Source organism: Schistocerca gregaria, chromosome 6, assembly GCF_023897955.1.
Source record: "Schistocerca gregaria isolate iqSchGreg1 chromosome 6, iqSchGreg1.2, whole genome shotgun sequence".
Classification (NCBI taxonomy): domain Eukaryota; kingdom Metazoa; phylum Arthropoda; class Insecta; order Orthoptera; family Acrididae; genus Schistocerca; species Schistocerca gregaria.
Genome location: NC_064925.1, coordinates 544,342,340 through 544,357,815, shown reverse-complemented (window position 1 = coordinate 544,357,815; position 15,476 = coordinate 544,342,340). Strand labels below are relative to the sequence as shown.

At 44.2% G+C, this 15,476-nt stretch overlaps 1 protein-coding gene across 2 annotated transcripts in view; it reads left to right on the top strand.

Annotated features, from left to right (window-relative positions):
* LOC126278462 (CD151 antigen-like) overlaps nt 1-15,476 on the top strand; it is a 1,693,623-nt gene that overhangs the window by 437,976 nt on the left and 1,240,171 nt on the right. The window contains exon 2 of one of the 2 annotated variants that reach the window (XM_049978598.1): nt 8,790-8,857. The gene's annotated coding sequence lies outside the window, so the exon portion shown is untranslated. Of the gene's footprint in view, nt 1-8,789; nt 8,956-15,476 lie in introns of both variants that reach the window. The other variant, XM_049978599.1, reaches the window with a different exon arrangement.

Here is a 15,476-nt window from a genome sequence, read left to right as displayed (position 1 = left end):
CACCTTAGGGATGTTTTGGAACGCCGACTTCGTGCCAAGTCTCACCGACCGACATCGGTACCTCCCCTCAGTGCAGCACTCCGTGAAGAATGGGGTACCATTCCCCATGAAACCTTCCAGCACCTGATTGAACGTACGCCTACGAGAGTGGAAGCTGTCATCAAGGCTAAGGGTGGGCCAGCATCATAGTTAATTCCAGCAGTACTGATGGAGGGTGCCACGAACTTGTAAGTCATTTTCAGCCAAGTTTCCGGATACTTTTGATCACATGGTATATATTACCTCTGCAGAAGAGTAGTTAGTGGTCGAAAGTAATACACGGTTCAAAGAAAGATTGAATATAATGATGGCGGCTAGGTGAGAGACGTTTTCGCAGCAGTCTGGGTACTAGAGCTCGGAGTTTCAGGAAATGTTTAAAAAATACGTGAAATATGTAGCAAAAATAAAAATAATCAACCCTAGATTACTAGAGGAGGCGGAGGAGGAGGAGCAGGAGGTCCCGTGGACAACGAGGTCGTTAAAGACGAAGCACGAGATCGGACCTCGGAAGGATGGGGAAGGAAATCGGCCATGCCATTTCGAAGGAACCATCTCGGCATTTAGGGAAATCACGGAATTACTAAATCAGTATGGGCGGACGCGGATTTGAAGCGTCCTCCTTTCAAATGCGTGATTTCTAATCCCTCGTAAAATTTACGACTGCATTAGAGTATAAAACAGGAATTTTTATACTTAATTTAGGGTTTAACGTACCGTTAGTGATCTAATAATTATAATTAATTAATGGATAACCTACAAATTATGACTTCCTTCAATAAAATGTGCCATAGTAAACTTCACATTGGCTTAGTGGCAATGTAATATTTTCCCCCTTTAGTGTTCTAATGTTAATTATAACTCAGTTTCTTTATGTGAAAATGAACGATGTGCGGTATTCACGAATGCAATTTATCCTATGCCTGACTGATTACTGAAAACTTACAGTACACAATGAGTTTCATTCTCAAGTTGTCCAACACAAATGACTGATGAATATCATTAAACACTGTCTTATGGGGTAATTAGCGCTACATGTCTCAAGATGCCAGTCTGGCAAATTTATAGCAGGGCACACTATCCTACCCACACTCACACTTAAATCTCCGTCTTGAAAGCCATCTAAAACATTTGAAATTTTCCACATGGCTTGAAAGCCGCTATTGTTTTCAAACAAATGTCTGAATTTATTTTGTAACATTTTTGCTGTAAATCCGGTAGAAGTATTAAGATTCCTTTCGACGTCATGAACATGCTGAACTGTTTCTGACAGTAGGATCACTCCCTTATGAAGTTTCTCAGGTGTGCTGCTAAGGAAAGACAAATTAACAGATATATTTGGCAAGTTATTTTTTAACAAAGGGTCACTTACGGTTTCCCAAAGGATTTCGGTTGAAGTTACAGCATCTTCGTTCAGTACCTTAGTTACTGAGGCAAAACCATCAAAATTTTCTGCATTTATGCTGGACTGCAGAGAGCCAAATTCCCCATTGTGTTGTTAATGCGGTGCGATTTTTAGTCTTGAACACTTGAATTCTTCTCGGTGACTTAATGAACACACGTTCCCCATTACAAAACGATTTACACAAGTAAGGATATACTGCTTTAATTTCTGTACATAGTCTGTGTAAACCAAGCGCAATGGATGTAACACCGATCATTTTAGCATAAATAACAACAGGACCTGCCTCTGCCATTTTCATATAAGCTGCATTTGTATTATTAACAGTAAAACATTGTCAGACTTCACACCACCAGGCCACAAAACCAGCATTGCTTCATTAAATAATCTTGCAGCCATCCCATGGCTCTCAGTAGTCATTTCTTGGTTTGTTAGCAGAAAACAATTCTTCGAAATCAGTTCGTTATTTTTTAATACCCCAATAATGACGTTTCTAACATTCCTGCAGGTAGAGTGCTAAGTTTCGTCCATCGTAACCCAGATTTTCTCATTTTTACATACGGAACAAATCTGCTGTAGAGTTTTCCATCAAGACGGGCAAGACAGGGCACTCTCTCACTGGACTCGGCAAGTGCGTGAATATCTGAATGAAACTTTGCCGAGCTGTCGGATTGATTGCGAAACACCCGGCGACTTCAGCACTACTCAGCTGACCTCAACGGTCATCGGATTTGATGTCCTGTGACTTCTTCCTGACGGGTTTAGTTAAGAGCAACTTTAATACACCAACACTACCACCGAACCTAGAAGAGCTGAAGAAACGGATCGGTACTGCCAAAACATAGGTGACAATGGACATGCTTACTGGCTACGAGACAAATTAGAGTATGGATGTGATGTTGTTCGTGTTGCTGGATAAGGACTTACTGAACATTTGTAATCTGAAGCGCGTTAATGGAAACATCAGACAGGAATGCGAATGGAGGATTCGATTACTTTGACATATATCAAACTATTTTTTTTTGTTAAGACAATTAAGCTATCATGTACACAAGCCACCAAAGACAACATATGACTCTTCTCATATATGAAATCAGGAGGAATTCCCTTAATAACTTTAGTAACATTTGCTTCAGTTTCCGAAAAATATTGCTTGGGGCTGCATCGACCGTTTTATCAGTAATTACCCCCAAAAAATATACAAACCAAGAATATCAGGTCACATGCCTTAGAACAGATACAACATTTCTTTTCAAAAGTTATTAACCACTACGCTTCGTCCTGTCAAGTACAGGGATCTACATTACAAAAAAGGCATGACATCTGGAAGCTATAAACGTCATATTTTGGCTTTAAACTGAACCAACATAACACACAGGGAACAAATACCTTCCAGGCACATTAAATTAACATGTCCCATCCAATCAGGAACAGGATTACACAGAGAGGTAACAACCCATACCTCAATATCCATATATAATGGTTCCTTCCCTTTCCTTTTTGTTGGTTTGAATTCCTGGAGGCGCCCCCCTTTCATCTAATCGTCGAATATGGATCGTCTCAGCCCGTTCAATAACAACAACAATAATAATAAGAGCCGGCCGGGCAGGCTGACGGGTTCTAGGCGCTACAGACCGGAAGCGACCACTACGGTCGCAAGTTCGAATCTTGCCTAGGGCATGGATGTGTGTGATGTCCTTAGGTTAGTTAGGTTTAAGTAGTTCTAAGTTCTAGGGGACTGATGGCCTTAGAAGTTAAGTCCCATAGTGCTCTGAGCCATTTGAACCATTTTGAACTAGTTAGTATCAACACTAACACGAGACCTGCTCATACAACAAGGCACACCGAACTTCCTCCTTGACCGCTAATAAGCACCCTCAGAACGAGTCTGCCATGAGGTACATAATACACATTCCACAAGAAACAAATCAGTCATCCATAAGCGGTGCGCTGCAGACGAATGAACAGAAAACAAGCCAGGCGGGAACGTTGGCCGAACACAATACACCACGACACTGTGTCACCCAGACGCCATACTCGCGCTCAGCCGGGAGCTTTTAATCATGTCTAACGTTCCCGTCGCCACTTGCTCGTCCACAACACAACTCCAGCACTCCGCTGCGTTCAGCGCTCACTTCCGCCTCGCACCCACAACACTCCCTCCCCCGCTTATGTCCCGCGACCCCAAGAGAGGTCCCCTCACCGCCGAGAGGAAGCATGTCCAACCTACGCGGCTGGTGCCAACCTAAACCCTTATTTACAGGACACAAATATAAGTTTGGAGATTTATTAATGTATGTCCCAAGTTTCACAGCTGTATGTTCTAGAGCTTAATAAATATTTGCGTTCGGAATAACCTATAAGGTAACGAACCTACACTACACATTTAGGGTTAAGGACGTTTATATTGATACTCAATAGCTCACAGGTTCTTACTCTCGTACACTGTTGTTGTTGTCTTCAGTCCAGAGACTGGTTTGATGCAGCTCTCCATGCTACTCTACCCTGTGCAAGCTCCTTCATCTCCCACTACCTACTGCAACCTACATCCTTCTGAATCTGCTTGGTGTATTCATCTCTTGGTCTCCCTCTACGATTTTTACCCTCCACGCTGCCCTCCAATGCTAAACTGGTGATTCCTTGATGCCTCAGAACATGTCCTACCAATCGATTCCTTCTTCTGGTCAAGTTGTGCCACAAACTCCTCCCCAATCCTATTCAATACCTCCTCATTAGTTGTGATCTACCCATCTAATCTTCAGCATTCCTCTGTAGCTCCACATCTCGAGAAGTTCTATTCTCTTCCTGTCCAAACTAATTATCGTGCATGTTTCACTTCCATACATGGTTACACTCCATAGAAATACTTTCAGAAACGACTTCCTGACACTTAAATCTATACTTGATGTTAACAAATTTCTCTTCCTCAGAAACGCATTCTTTGCATTGCCAGTATACATTTTATATCCTCTCTACTTCGACCATCATCAGTTATTTTGCTCCCCAAATAGCAAAACTCCTATACTACTTCGAGTGTCTCATTTCCTAATCTAATACCCTCAGCATCTCCCGACTTATTTCGACTACATTCCATTATCCTCGTTTTGCTTTTGTTGATGTTCATCTTATACCCTCCTTTCAAGATGCTATCCATTTCGTTCAACTGCTCTTCCAAGTCCTTTGCTGTCTCTGACAGAATTACAATGCCACCGGCGAAACTCAAAGTTTTTATTTCTTCTCCATGGATTTTAATACCTACTGCGAAATTTTCTTCTGTTTCCTTCACTGCTTGCTCAATATACAGATTGAATAACACAGGGGAGAGGCTACAACCCTGTCTCCCTCCCTTCCCAACCACTGCTTCCCTTTCATGTCCCTCCACTCTTATAACTGCTATTTGGTTTCTGTACAAATTCTAAATAGCCTTTCGTTCCCTGTATTTTACCCCTGCCACGTTCAGAATCTGAAAGAGAGTATTCCAGTCAAAACTGTCGAAATTTTTCTCCACGTCTACAAAATGCTAGAAACGTAGGTTTGGCTTTCCTTAATCTTTCTTCTAAGACACGTCGTAGGGTCAGTATTGCCCCACGTGTTCCAATATTTCTACGGAATCCAAACTGATCTTACCCGAGGTCGGCTTCTACTAGTTTTTCCATTCGTCTGTAAAGAATTCGCGTTAGTATTTTGCAGCCGTGAATTATTAAACTAATAGTTCGGTAATTTTCACATCTGTCAACACCTGCTTACTTTAGGGTTGGAATTATTATTTTCTTCCTGAAGTCTCATACATCTTGCTCACCAGATGGTAGAGTTTTGTCAGGAATGGCTCTCTCAAGGCCGTCTGTAGTTCTAATGGGATGTTGTCTATTCCCAGGGAATTGTTTCGACTCAGGTAAACAGAGCTCTGTCACACTCTCCAAGCAGTATCATATCTCCTATTTGATCTTCATCTTCATCCTCTTCCATTTCCATAAAATTGTCCTCAAATACATCGCCCTTGTATAGACCCTCTATATACTCCTTCCACCTTTCTGCTTTCCGTTCTTTGCTTAGAACGGGGTTTCCAACTGAGATCTTGATGTTCATACAAGTGGTTCTCTCATCTCCAAAGGTCTCTTTAATTTTCCTGCACGCAGTATCTATCTTACCCCTAGTGAGATAACCCTCTACATCCTTACATTTGTCCTCTAGCTAGCCCTGCTTAGCCATTTTGCACTTCCTGTCGATCTCATTTTTGAGATGTTTATATTCCTTTTTGCCTTGTTCATTTTTGTATTTTCTCCTTTCAGCAATTAAATTCAATATTTCTTCTGTTACCCAAGGATTTCTACTAGCCTTTGTCTTTTTACCTATTTGATCCTCTGCTGCCTTCACTCCTTCATCCGTCAGAGCTACCCATTCTTCTTCTATTCTATTTCTTTTCCCCATTTGTGACAATTGTTTCCTTATGCTCTCCCTGAAACTCTGTATAACGTCTGGTTCTTTCAGTTTACCCAGGTCCCGTCTCCTTACATTCCTATCTTTCTGCAGTTTCTTCAGTTTTAATCTACAGTTCATAACCAAAAGATTGTGGTCAGAGTCCACATCTGCCCCTGGAAATGTCTTACAATTTAAAACCTGATTCCTAAATCTCTGTATTACCATTATACAATCTATCTGAAAGCTGTCAGTATCTCCCGGCTTCTTCCATGTATACAACCTTATGATTCTTGAACCAAGTGTTAGCTATGATGTTATGCTCTGTGCAAAATTCTACCAGGCGGCTTCCTCTTTCATTTCTTAGCCCCAATACATATTCACCTACTACCTTTTTTTCTCTTCCTTTTCCTACTACCGAATTCCAGTCAGCCATGACTATTAAATTTTCGTCTCGCGTCACTATCTGAATAATTTCTTTTATTTCATCATACATTTCTTCGTCATCTGCAGAGCTAGTTGGCATATAAACTTGTAGTACTATAGTAGACTTGGGCTTCGTGTCTATTTTGGCCACAATAATGCGTTCACTATGCTGTTTGTAGTAGCTTACCCGCATTCCTATTTTTTATTCATTATTAAACCTACTCCTGCATTACCCCTATTTGACTTTGTATTTATAACCCTGTATTCGCCTGACCAAAAGTCTTGTTCCTCCTTCCACCGAACTTCACTAATTCCCACTATATTTAACTTTAGTAGCCTATCCATTTCCCTTTTCAAACTTTCTAACCTACCTGCCCGATTAAGGGATCTGACATTCCACGCTCCGATCCGTAAAACGCCAGTTTTCTTTCTCCTGAAAACGACATCCTCTTGAGTAATCCCCGCCCGGATATCCGAATGGGGGACTATTTAATCTCCGGAATATTTTACCAAGAGCACACCATCATCATTAACCATACAGTAGAGCTGTATGCCCTCGGGAAAAATTACGGTTGTAGTTTCCCCCTTGCTTTCAACCGTTTGCAGTACCAGCACAGCAAGGCCATTTTGGTTATTGTTACAAGGCCAGATCAGTCAATCATCCAGACTGTTGCCCCTGCAACTACTGAAAAGGCTGCTGCTCCTCTTCAAGAACCACACGTTTGTCTGGACCCTCAACAGATGCCCCTCCGTTGTAGTTGTACCAAAGGTACGGCTGTCTGTATCGCTAAGGCACGCAAGCCTCCACACGAACGGCAAGGTTCATGGGGGAGGGGGGGCATTAAAATTGCTACACCAAGAAGGAATACAGATGATGAACGGGTATTCATTGGATAAATATATTATACTAGAACTGACATGTTATTACATTTTCACGCAATTTGGGTGCATAGATCCTGAGAAATCACTACCTAGAACAACCACCTCTGGCCGTAATAACAGCCTTGATACGCCTGGGCATTGAGTCAAACAGAGCTTGGATGGCGTGTACAGGTACACCTGCCCATGCAGCTTCAACACGATACCTCAGTTCATCAGGAGTAGTGACTGGTGTATTGTGACGAACCAGTTGCTCGGCCACCATTGACCAGACGTTTTCAATTGGTGAGAGATCTGGAGAATGTGCTAGCCAGGGCAGCAGTCGAACATTTTGTGTATCTAGAAAGGCCCGTACAGGACCTGCAACATGCGGTCGTGCATTATCCTGCTGAAATGTAGGGTTTCGCAGGGATAGAATGAAGGGTAGACCCACAGGTCGTAACACATCTGAAATGTAGCGTCCACTGTTCAAAGTGCCGTCAATGCGAACAAGAGGTGACCGAGACACGCTTCCAATGTGCGTTGACCGCGATGTCGCCAAACACGGATGCGACCATCATGATGCTGTAAACACAACCTGGATTCATCCGAAAAAATGACGTTTTGCCATTCGTGCACCCAGGTTCGTCGTTGAGTACACCATCGCACGCGCTCCTGTGTGTGATGCAGTGTCAAGAGTAACCGCAGCCACGGTGTCCGAGCTGACAGTCCATGCTGCTGCAAACGTCGTCGAACTGTTCGTGCAGATGGTTGTTGTCTTGCAAACGTCCCCATCTGCTGACTCTGCAATCGAGACGTGGCTGCACGATCCGTTACAGCCATGCGGATAAGATGCCTCTCATCTCGACTGCTCGTGATACCAGGCCGTAGGGATCCAGCACGGCGTTCCGTATTACCCTCCTGAACCCACCGATTCCATATTCTGCTAACAGTCATTGGATCTCTACAAACGCGAGCAGCGATGTCACGATACGATAAACCACAATCGCGATAGGCTACAATCCGACCTTTATCAAAGTCGGAAACGAGATGGTACGCATTTCTGTTCCTTACACGAGGCATGACAACAACGTTTCAACAGGAAACGCCGGTCAACTGCTGTATGTGTATGAGAGATCGGTTGGAAACTTTCTTCATGTCAGCACGTTGCAAGTGTCGCCATCGGCGCCAACCTTGTGTCAATGCTCTAAAAAGCTAATCATTTGCATATCACAGCGTTTTCTTCCTGTCGGTTACATTTCGCGTCTGTAGCATGTCGTCTTCGTGGTGTAGCAATTTTAATGGCCAGCAGTGCAAGTAAGACGAAAGAGAAATGAATTAACTGAACGATCTAACACAATGGGAAAATCACAATACGTGTTAATAACTGAAAAATAGTTGTTAAAGTAACTGTACGGAGTTGCTTACAATCTATATTTGCACAAAAATATTTGCTTCCGTAAGAAACCGGACCCTACTGATTACTTCTTTGTTGCATCAGGTTTTTCATGTGTTCGATACTTCGCCCCTCCCGTCCTTACCTCGCGTTTGTCCGTCGACCTCTCACTTAACTCTGCCCCGAGCAACATCCAGTACTCGTAGCACGCGAGACGCCGTGCTGGGTCTGATTGGCGCTTGTGCGGTGTTGCAGGTGACGGCGGCTGCCTCTTGAATGGGACGGCGGCTGGTGGCGGCGGCGCAGCCAGACACCGCGGACAGGTGAGCTCATTAGCGCGGGTTACGCCCACAGCCGCCCTCGCGCCCTCCTGTTGAGCGCACCGCTGCAGACGTCACAGCCGCCTTAAGAATTCTGCGAGGTAATTACCGAGAACCCATTTTGTCAAGTGCAGCTATTTTCAAGGCTTTTGTAAACGGCCAGGACGGCTCTTATTCGGTGTGCGACATCACTTTGTGATGAATATGGACGGTCTGCGTTCAACTGGAGGTGAAACCTGCAGACATTCCATTAAATACAAGCTGAGTGATCGCAACACTGTATAACTGAAGCTACGTCATTACTGGTTCAAAACTGGCAGGCACCTTAACACATCCCCTTAAAAAAATTTATGAATTACTGTGCTTGTAAAGTCCTTACGTTATTTGATTTTCAAACAGCTGAGCAAAACTGAACTTACTCACACATTACTCTCTTTACCTATTCTGATCAACACTAAACTGACACACAATATTTTTAGCGCAACGCAATCTGACTTTCAAAAATCCCTACAAAAGAGTGGCCCTGACTAACAATTACCTATACCTTTCATGAGTCACTTACCTTACAAAAATCTTCGTTACTCGAACTACTGCAATACAGCGAGCGCCAAGACTGGCAGCTAAATGAAAGATTCTAACAACTAATAGGCATAGTTAGCAAATGAAAGATGTTGATCGAGAACAAACAATTTATTTACCTAAATAATGCTCAGAAGTCATAATATATATATCAGTTCATGACATTCAGTCTTAGAAATTTACTCTTTCTGATGGACACACGTCCAGATCATCCGCTCTCAAAATTCCAACATCCCTCTCCCCACATTCACCACTGCTGTTGGCTCACCTTCAACTTCGCAACGCTACGCGCTGTTCACATCCAACTGCCCAACACTACAATAGCGAATATGCCAACAATGCAAACCAGCCACACACTGCACACAGAACAGTCAGTGATTTTCATACAGAGCGCTACGTGTCGTTACCAACATAAAAACTTAAACAGCCTACATACAACCTGAGCATAAAATTTTGCTGGAATGGTGGAGATAATATAGGCCAGTCTTTGTCAAAGCTTTTTACTCAAGAGCCAATACTGACATAGCGAGGATGCTCCCCGGGCCGCATATTTAGCGATCTTATTATCAACTGGCATCGTACAACAGAAAATACAATGTTATAAGCCCCAATAGACCAGAGATATCAAGGGTCTGATAAGTTGACCGCCGACTGCAAGAAATGATCGTTAAAAGTCGACACCATTCGGAACACTTCGTGTTGACTGCTCCCTGTTTCAGACTGCAGTGACCCAAAAGTTGTGACGCTGTAATCGAATCGTTAATTTCAGAAACCGCTACGTGCACTTCGTGAAACTTCCAGGAAACGAAAGGAAACTGTTGTGTTGGCAGAAGAGCCAACACGGTTTACTAGTGGAGGCCGAAATGCACGCGTTTTAGCTCACGCAGGCTGGCGTGAGGAGGGAAGAATTATACTGACGTGAGGTCTGGAACATGACAAGGAATTAGAATCCAGAAAGCGGACGGAATTAGTTTGATACTTAACTTTAATCCATTAATGATCAACGTCGCTCTTGACAGTACATGATTCACAATATTATGTGTTCAGAATACATTCATAGTAACTGAATATGGCGTCTTGCTAGGTCGTAGCAAATGACGTAGCTGAAGGCTATGCTAAACTGTCGTCTCTGCAAATCAGAGCGTATGTAGACAGTGAACCATCGCTAGCGAAGTCGGTTGTACAACTGGGGCGAGTGCTAGGGAGTTTCTCTAGCCTAGACCTGCCTTTGTGGCGGCGCTCGGTCTGCAATCACTGATAGTGGCGACACGCGGGTCCGACGTATACTAACGGACCGCGGCCGATTTAAAGGCTACCACCTAGCAAGTGTGGTGTCTGGCGGTGACACCACAGAAACATTATACTGTTGATGATAACACACTTTCGTCTCAAAGAATTTGTAGTAGTTAATTTGTTTTTGAAGTAGATATTACTTATAACCAATTTATAACAATTATTTCTCACTTTCGATGTATACGCTCATGCTCATAAATTAAGGATACTGCTGATACATGGTGAATCAACGCTCTGATGGGCAGGTTTAAATTACCTCTGGGTATGACCGTGCGGTGTATTTGACCTGCGGTCGTCGCACGATGGCGCTGGTAGCAGTCCACATACGCTGAGGTGTGTTGGTGTATATCAGAGTACGTTGCAGCGAGTAAGTTTTCAGACGTTTCCAGACGTACTAATGGTGACTGTATGTTGAAAATGACTCAAAGAACACACATTGATGACGTTATGAAGGGTAGAATATAGGGCGACGAGGCTGGGCAAACACAGTAGGTTGTAGCACGGCCCCTCCGTGTGCCACAAAGTGTGATCTCAAGATTATGGCAACGATTCCAGCAGACATAAACGTGTCCAGGCGCAACAGTACGGGACGTCCACAGTGTGCAACACCACAAGAACACCGATATCTCACCGTCAGTGCCCGCAAACTGCCACGGAGTACTGCAGCTAGCCTTGCTCGGGACCTTACCGCAGCCACTGGAACAGTTGTCTCCACACACACAGCCTACAGACGACTGAACAGACATTGTTTATTTGCTCAGAGACCTGCAAGGTGCATTCCACTGACCTCTGGCCACCGTAAAGCCTGGTGGCAAGAACATAGTACATGGTCATTGGTACAGTGGTCCCTGGTTATGTTCACGGACGAGTCCAGGTATAGTCTGAACAGCGATTCTCGCCGAGTTTTCATCTGGCGTGAACCAGCAACAAGATACCAACCCCTTAATTACCTTGAAAGGGACCTGTATGGAGGTCGTGGTTTGATGGTGTGGGGTGGGATTATGATTGGTGCACGTGCAAGCCTGCATGTCTTTGACAGAGGAACTGTAACAGGTCAGGTGTATCGGGACGTGATTTTGCACCAGTATGTCCGCCTTATCAGAGTTGCAGTGGGTCCCACCTTCCTCCTGATGGGTGATAACACACGGCCCCACCGAGCTGCCATCGTGGAGGAGTACCTTGAAAACAGAAGATATCAGGCGAATGGAGTGGCCTGCCTGTTCTACAGACCTAAACCCCATCGAGCACGTCTGGGATGTTCTCGGTCGAGGTATCGCTGCACGTCTATATACCGCTAGAACACTTGAGCTCCGACAGGGACTGGTGCAAGAATGGAGGCTATACCCCAGCAGCTGCTCGACCACCTGATCCAGAGTATTCCAACCGATTGTGCGGCCTGTGTACATGTTCATGGTGATCATACCCCATACTGATATCAGGGTACATGCGGAGGACACAGTGGCGTTTTGCAGGTTGCTGACTTGAAATGGAGCATAAAAGGGCCAATGAGCCTGTGTTTGGAGACGCATCCATGCGACGTTAGATGTCGCTGATGAATGACACTTCCTCTGACCACGTGCCGTGTGTTCCTTGTGTGTTGCAGGCTGTGTGATTGGCTCAGAGCACTGTAAACAGCAGAATGGTCCAGTTCTCGTGTAGGGGACAAGCCGAGTTGGTGTCTGTGTGTGGCCAAGCAGACGGAAACGGTCGAGAGGCAGCACAGCTGTACCAAACCAATTACCCTCACAGACACCAATCACATCACACAACATTTCAAGCCCTTTTTGGGCGTTCGTGTGATAACGGGGCCTTTCAGAGAGACGAAGGTGCAGGGAGGCGGCGGATTGTGTGTGTACCAGATTTAGAGGATTGGGTTATACAGGATGTTGAGACAAACCACAGCACAAGCTCGATGCAAGTAATCTGCCAACATGGTGTAAGCCAAAGTACGATTATAACCGCTGCCATCCATATCACCTGCATCCCATGGAGGTCACTTTTAACATGTGTTGTAAAATGGATGCGATTCAGCTCTGCACTGTGTGCCGGTATGATCTGTCATCATTTCACTCACACCACCCGCTTCTGGACACATTTTCATAGGACTATTTTTCCTCCATTTCCAGTCCAGAATAGGTTCCTGCATTTTGTAGGTTTTATTAATGTTCACCCTGTATAATTTCTTCAGTTTGTAAGAGATACCGTGGAATACTCCCACTTCAGTCTCTACAGTTTCGTGAAGTTCCGATAGATGGCGACGATATATGTAGTTTTCAAAATGGCGTCTGTAACAGAGGTGCCTTCCAAGCAGAGAGTTGTCATTGAGACTCTTTTGGCGGAAAACCAGAGCGTCGCAGATATTCGCAGGCGCTTGCAGAATGTCTCAGAAAGAGTTGACAGTGAATAAAAGCACGGTGAATTGTTGGGCGAAGGGTCTGTCATCAACGCAACAAGGACGAACAAACCCATCTGATCTCTCGCGTGCTGGCCTGCCGCACACAACTGTGATTTCTGCAATGTTGGAACGTGCGGACACTATCATTAATGGTTATCGACGGACCACAACTAAATACCTCACTGCACAACCGGACGCCTCTGTTGGTAGTACTGATACACTGGTCCTCCAGCTGGGGTACTCAGAGGTGTGTGATAGCTGGGTTCCTCGCCACTTAACAGAAGACGATGAAGAGCAGCGAAGGACCATTTGTGCTGAATTGATTTCGCGTTATGAAGTTGATTGTGACAGCTTTTTCGAACATCGATGAAACATGGCTTCTTCATTTCGAAACGGAAAGAAATCGGCAATCAGTGGAGGATCGTCACGCAACCTCTCCTCAGAAGAAAAAGTTCGAAGGCGCGCCCTCAGCCGCTGAAGTGATGGAGACGGCCTTCTGAGACTCTGACGAGGCTATTGTGCTTGATGTCCTTCCTAATCATGTGGCGATCAGCTTTGAAGTCTACTGTGCTATCTTCAGAAAATTGAAGAAACTTCTTCAGCATGCCCATCGCCACAAAAATGGAAACGATTTTCCCATTTTCCATGTGTTGTGTACATAGTTCCGCGTAGTCAGCGTGTAACAACTTTCCCACTAGAGCGCCTCGCACTACGAGATGGCGGTGTCATAGAGACGGACCAAATTCTGCTTCTGTCGATCTGGGTATTAATATGTAACGCAGCCAATGAGATTGCTGCTAACGTAGAACCTTTTCTCCTCGTGGATCACACTCGCGCAGTGATACATGAACGTGCGAGGTATTATAACGAGTGTACAGACCCCCGATTAGTCAGTCTGCATTGGTCTGCATTGGTCTGCATTGGTCTGGATCGGTCTGGATCGGTCTGGATCGGTCTGGATCGGTCTGGATCGGTCTGGATCGGTCTGGATCGGTCTGGATCGGTCTGGATCGGTCTGGATCGGTCTGGATCGGTCTGGATCGGTCTGGATCGGTCTGGATCGGTCTGGATCGGTCTGCATTAGTCCTGATCGGTCTGCATTAGTCTGTACCAGTCTGCATTAGTCTGTACCAGTTTGTACCAGTCTGCATTAGTCTGTACCAATATATAGTCAAGTTTCAGTCTGCGCCTAATAAGATTACGATATTCCTGTACATAACCATGGAGATAAATGTATAGAAACTTTTGTCAAGTATCAGAGATATATGTGAGAATAAGATTAACGTACCAAGACCAAAGGAACTTCAGATTGTCAATTGTAAATAGCATCCAGAATCAAGTTAAGTAAGGTTTATGCTTTTTATGACTTTAATAAATGTGTATGAAAATTAATCAAGTTCTGTTTAAAGTTGGTCACCGTCAATCTGCTACCCTAAGCGAGCAAATGGCATTTCTATCGTCTGAGCAAACGGCAGAAGATAAACACGCCACGATAAGACCATGAGACATATTGCTGACACTCGCCTACTTCGTTAGAGCGACAAGTCAATTAATCTGATGGTGTGTGTACCGAAGGTCTTACAGTACGTACACTACACCATGACAGCACGAGACACCGCACAAGTCTGCCACCCGAGAGGAGCTGACAAAACTTCCGTTGGCTGTCCTTCCTCATTCACCCTACTCTAAGGATCTCGCACCTTCCGACTTCCATTTGTTTGACCCAATGAAGGGTGCACTTCGCGGGAAGCAGTACGTCGGTGTTGGGGAGGTTACTGATGCAGCACAATGTTGACTTCGACTTCCAATAGTAGAATGGTATTATGCGGTCATATATGCACTCCCAGTAAGGTGACGTAAGGCTGTCACATCGAACGGAGACTGTGTTAAAGAATAGGGTTTTATACCCAAAAGCGTGGGAGAATGATATGACTTACTGGAATCCTGAAGAAAACCATCCTGCTATCAGGAAAAAAATCTTAGATTACTTACTGAACATGTCTCGTATGTATCTCGACGGTTTTTAACATCTAATCCATAAAAACATTTCCAAGTCTAATCTTTTGCTTCGTCATGAATTGAAACGGCTTGTGGAGTGGCACATAATTTCATCAGAAACAAATTTCCTTGGCACATTTGTACTTTAGAATTTAGTGTAACATTTAATTTGTAATTCATTAATAAAATCAAGTTTCCTTTTTGCTTGAGTTTCATGTGCACAGCTATAACAAAAAGCTGTAAATAAAGTGTAAAACAGTACAACATTTGACCTACGCTAGTTATTATAACAGCCCTAGTTTAACCTTCAAACAGCGACTCAGTGATGACTTTTGAAAAATGACGACAAAATATATA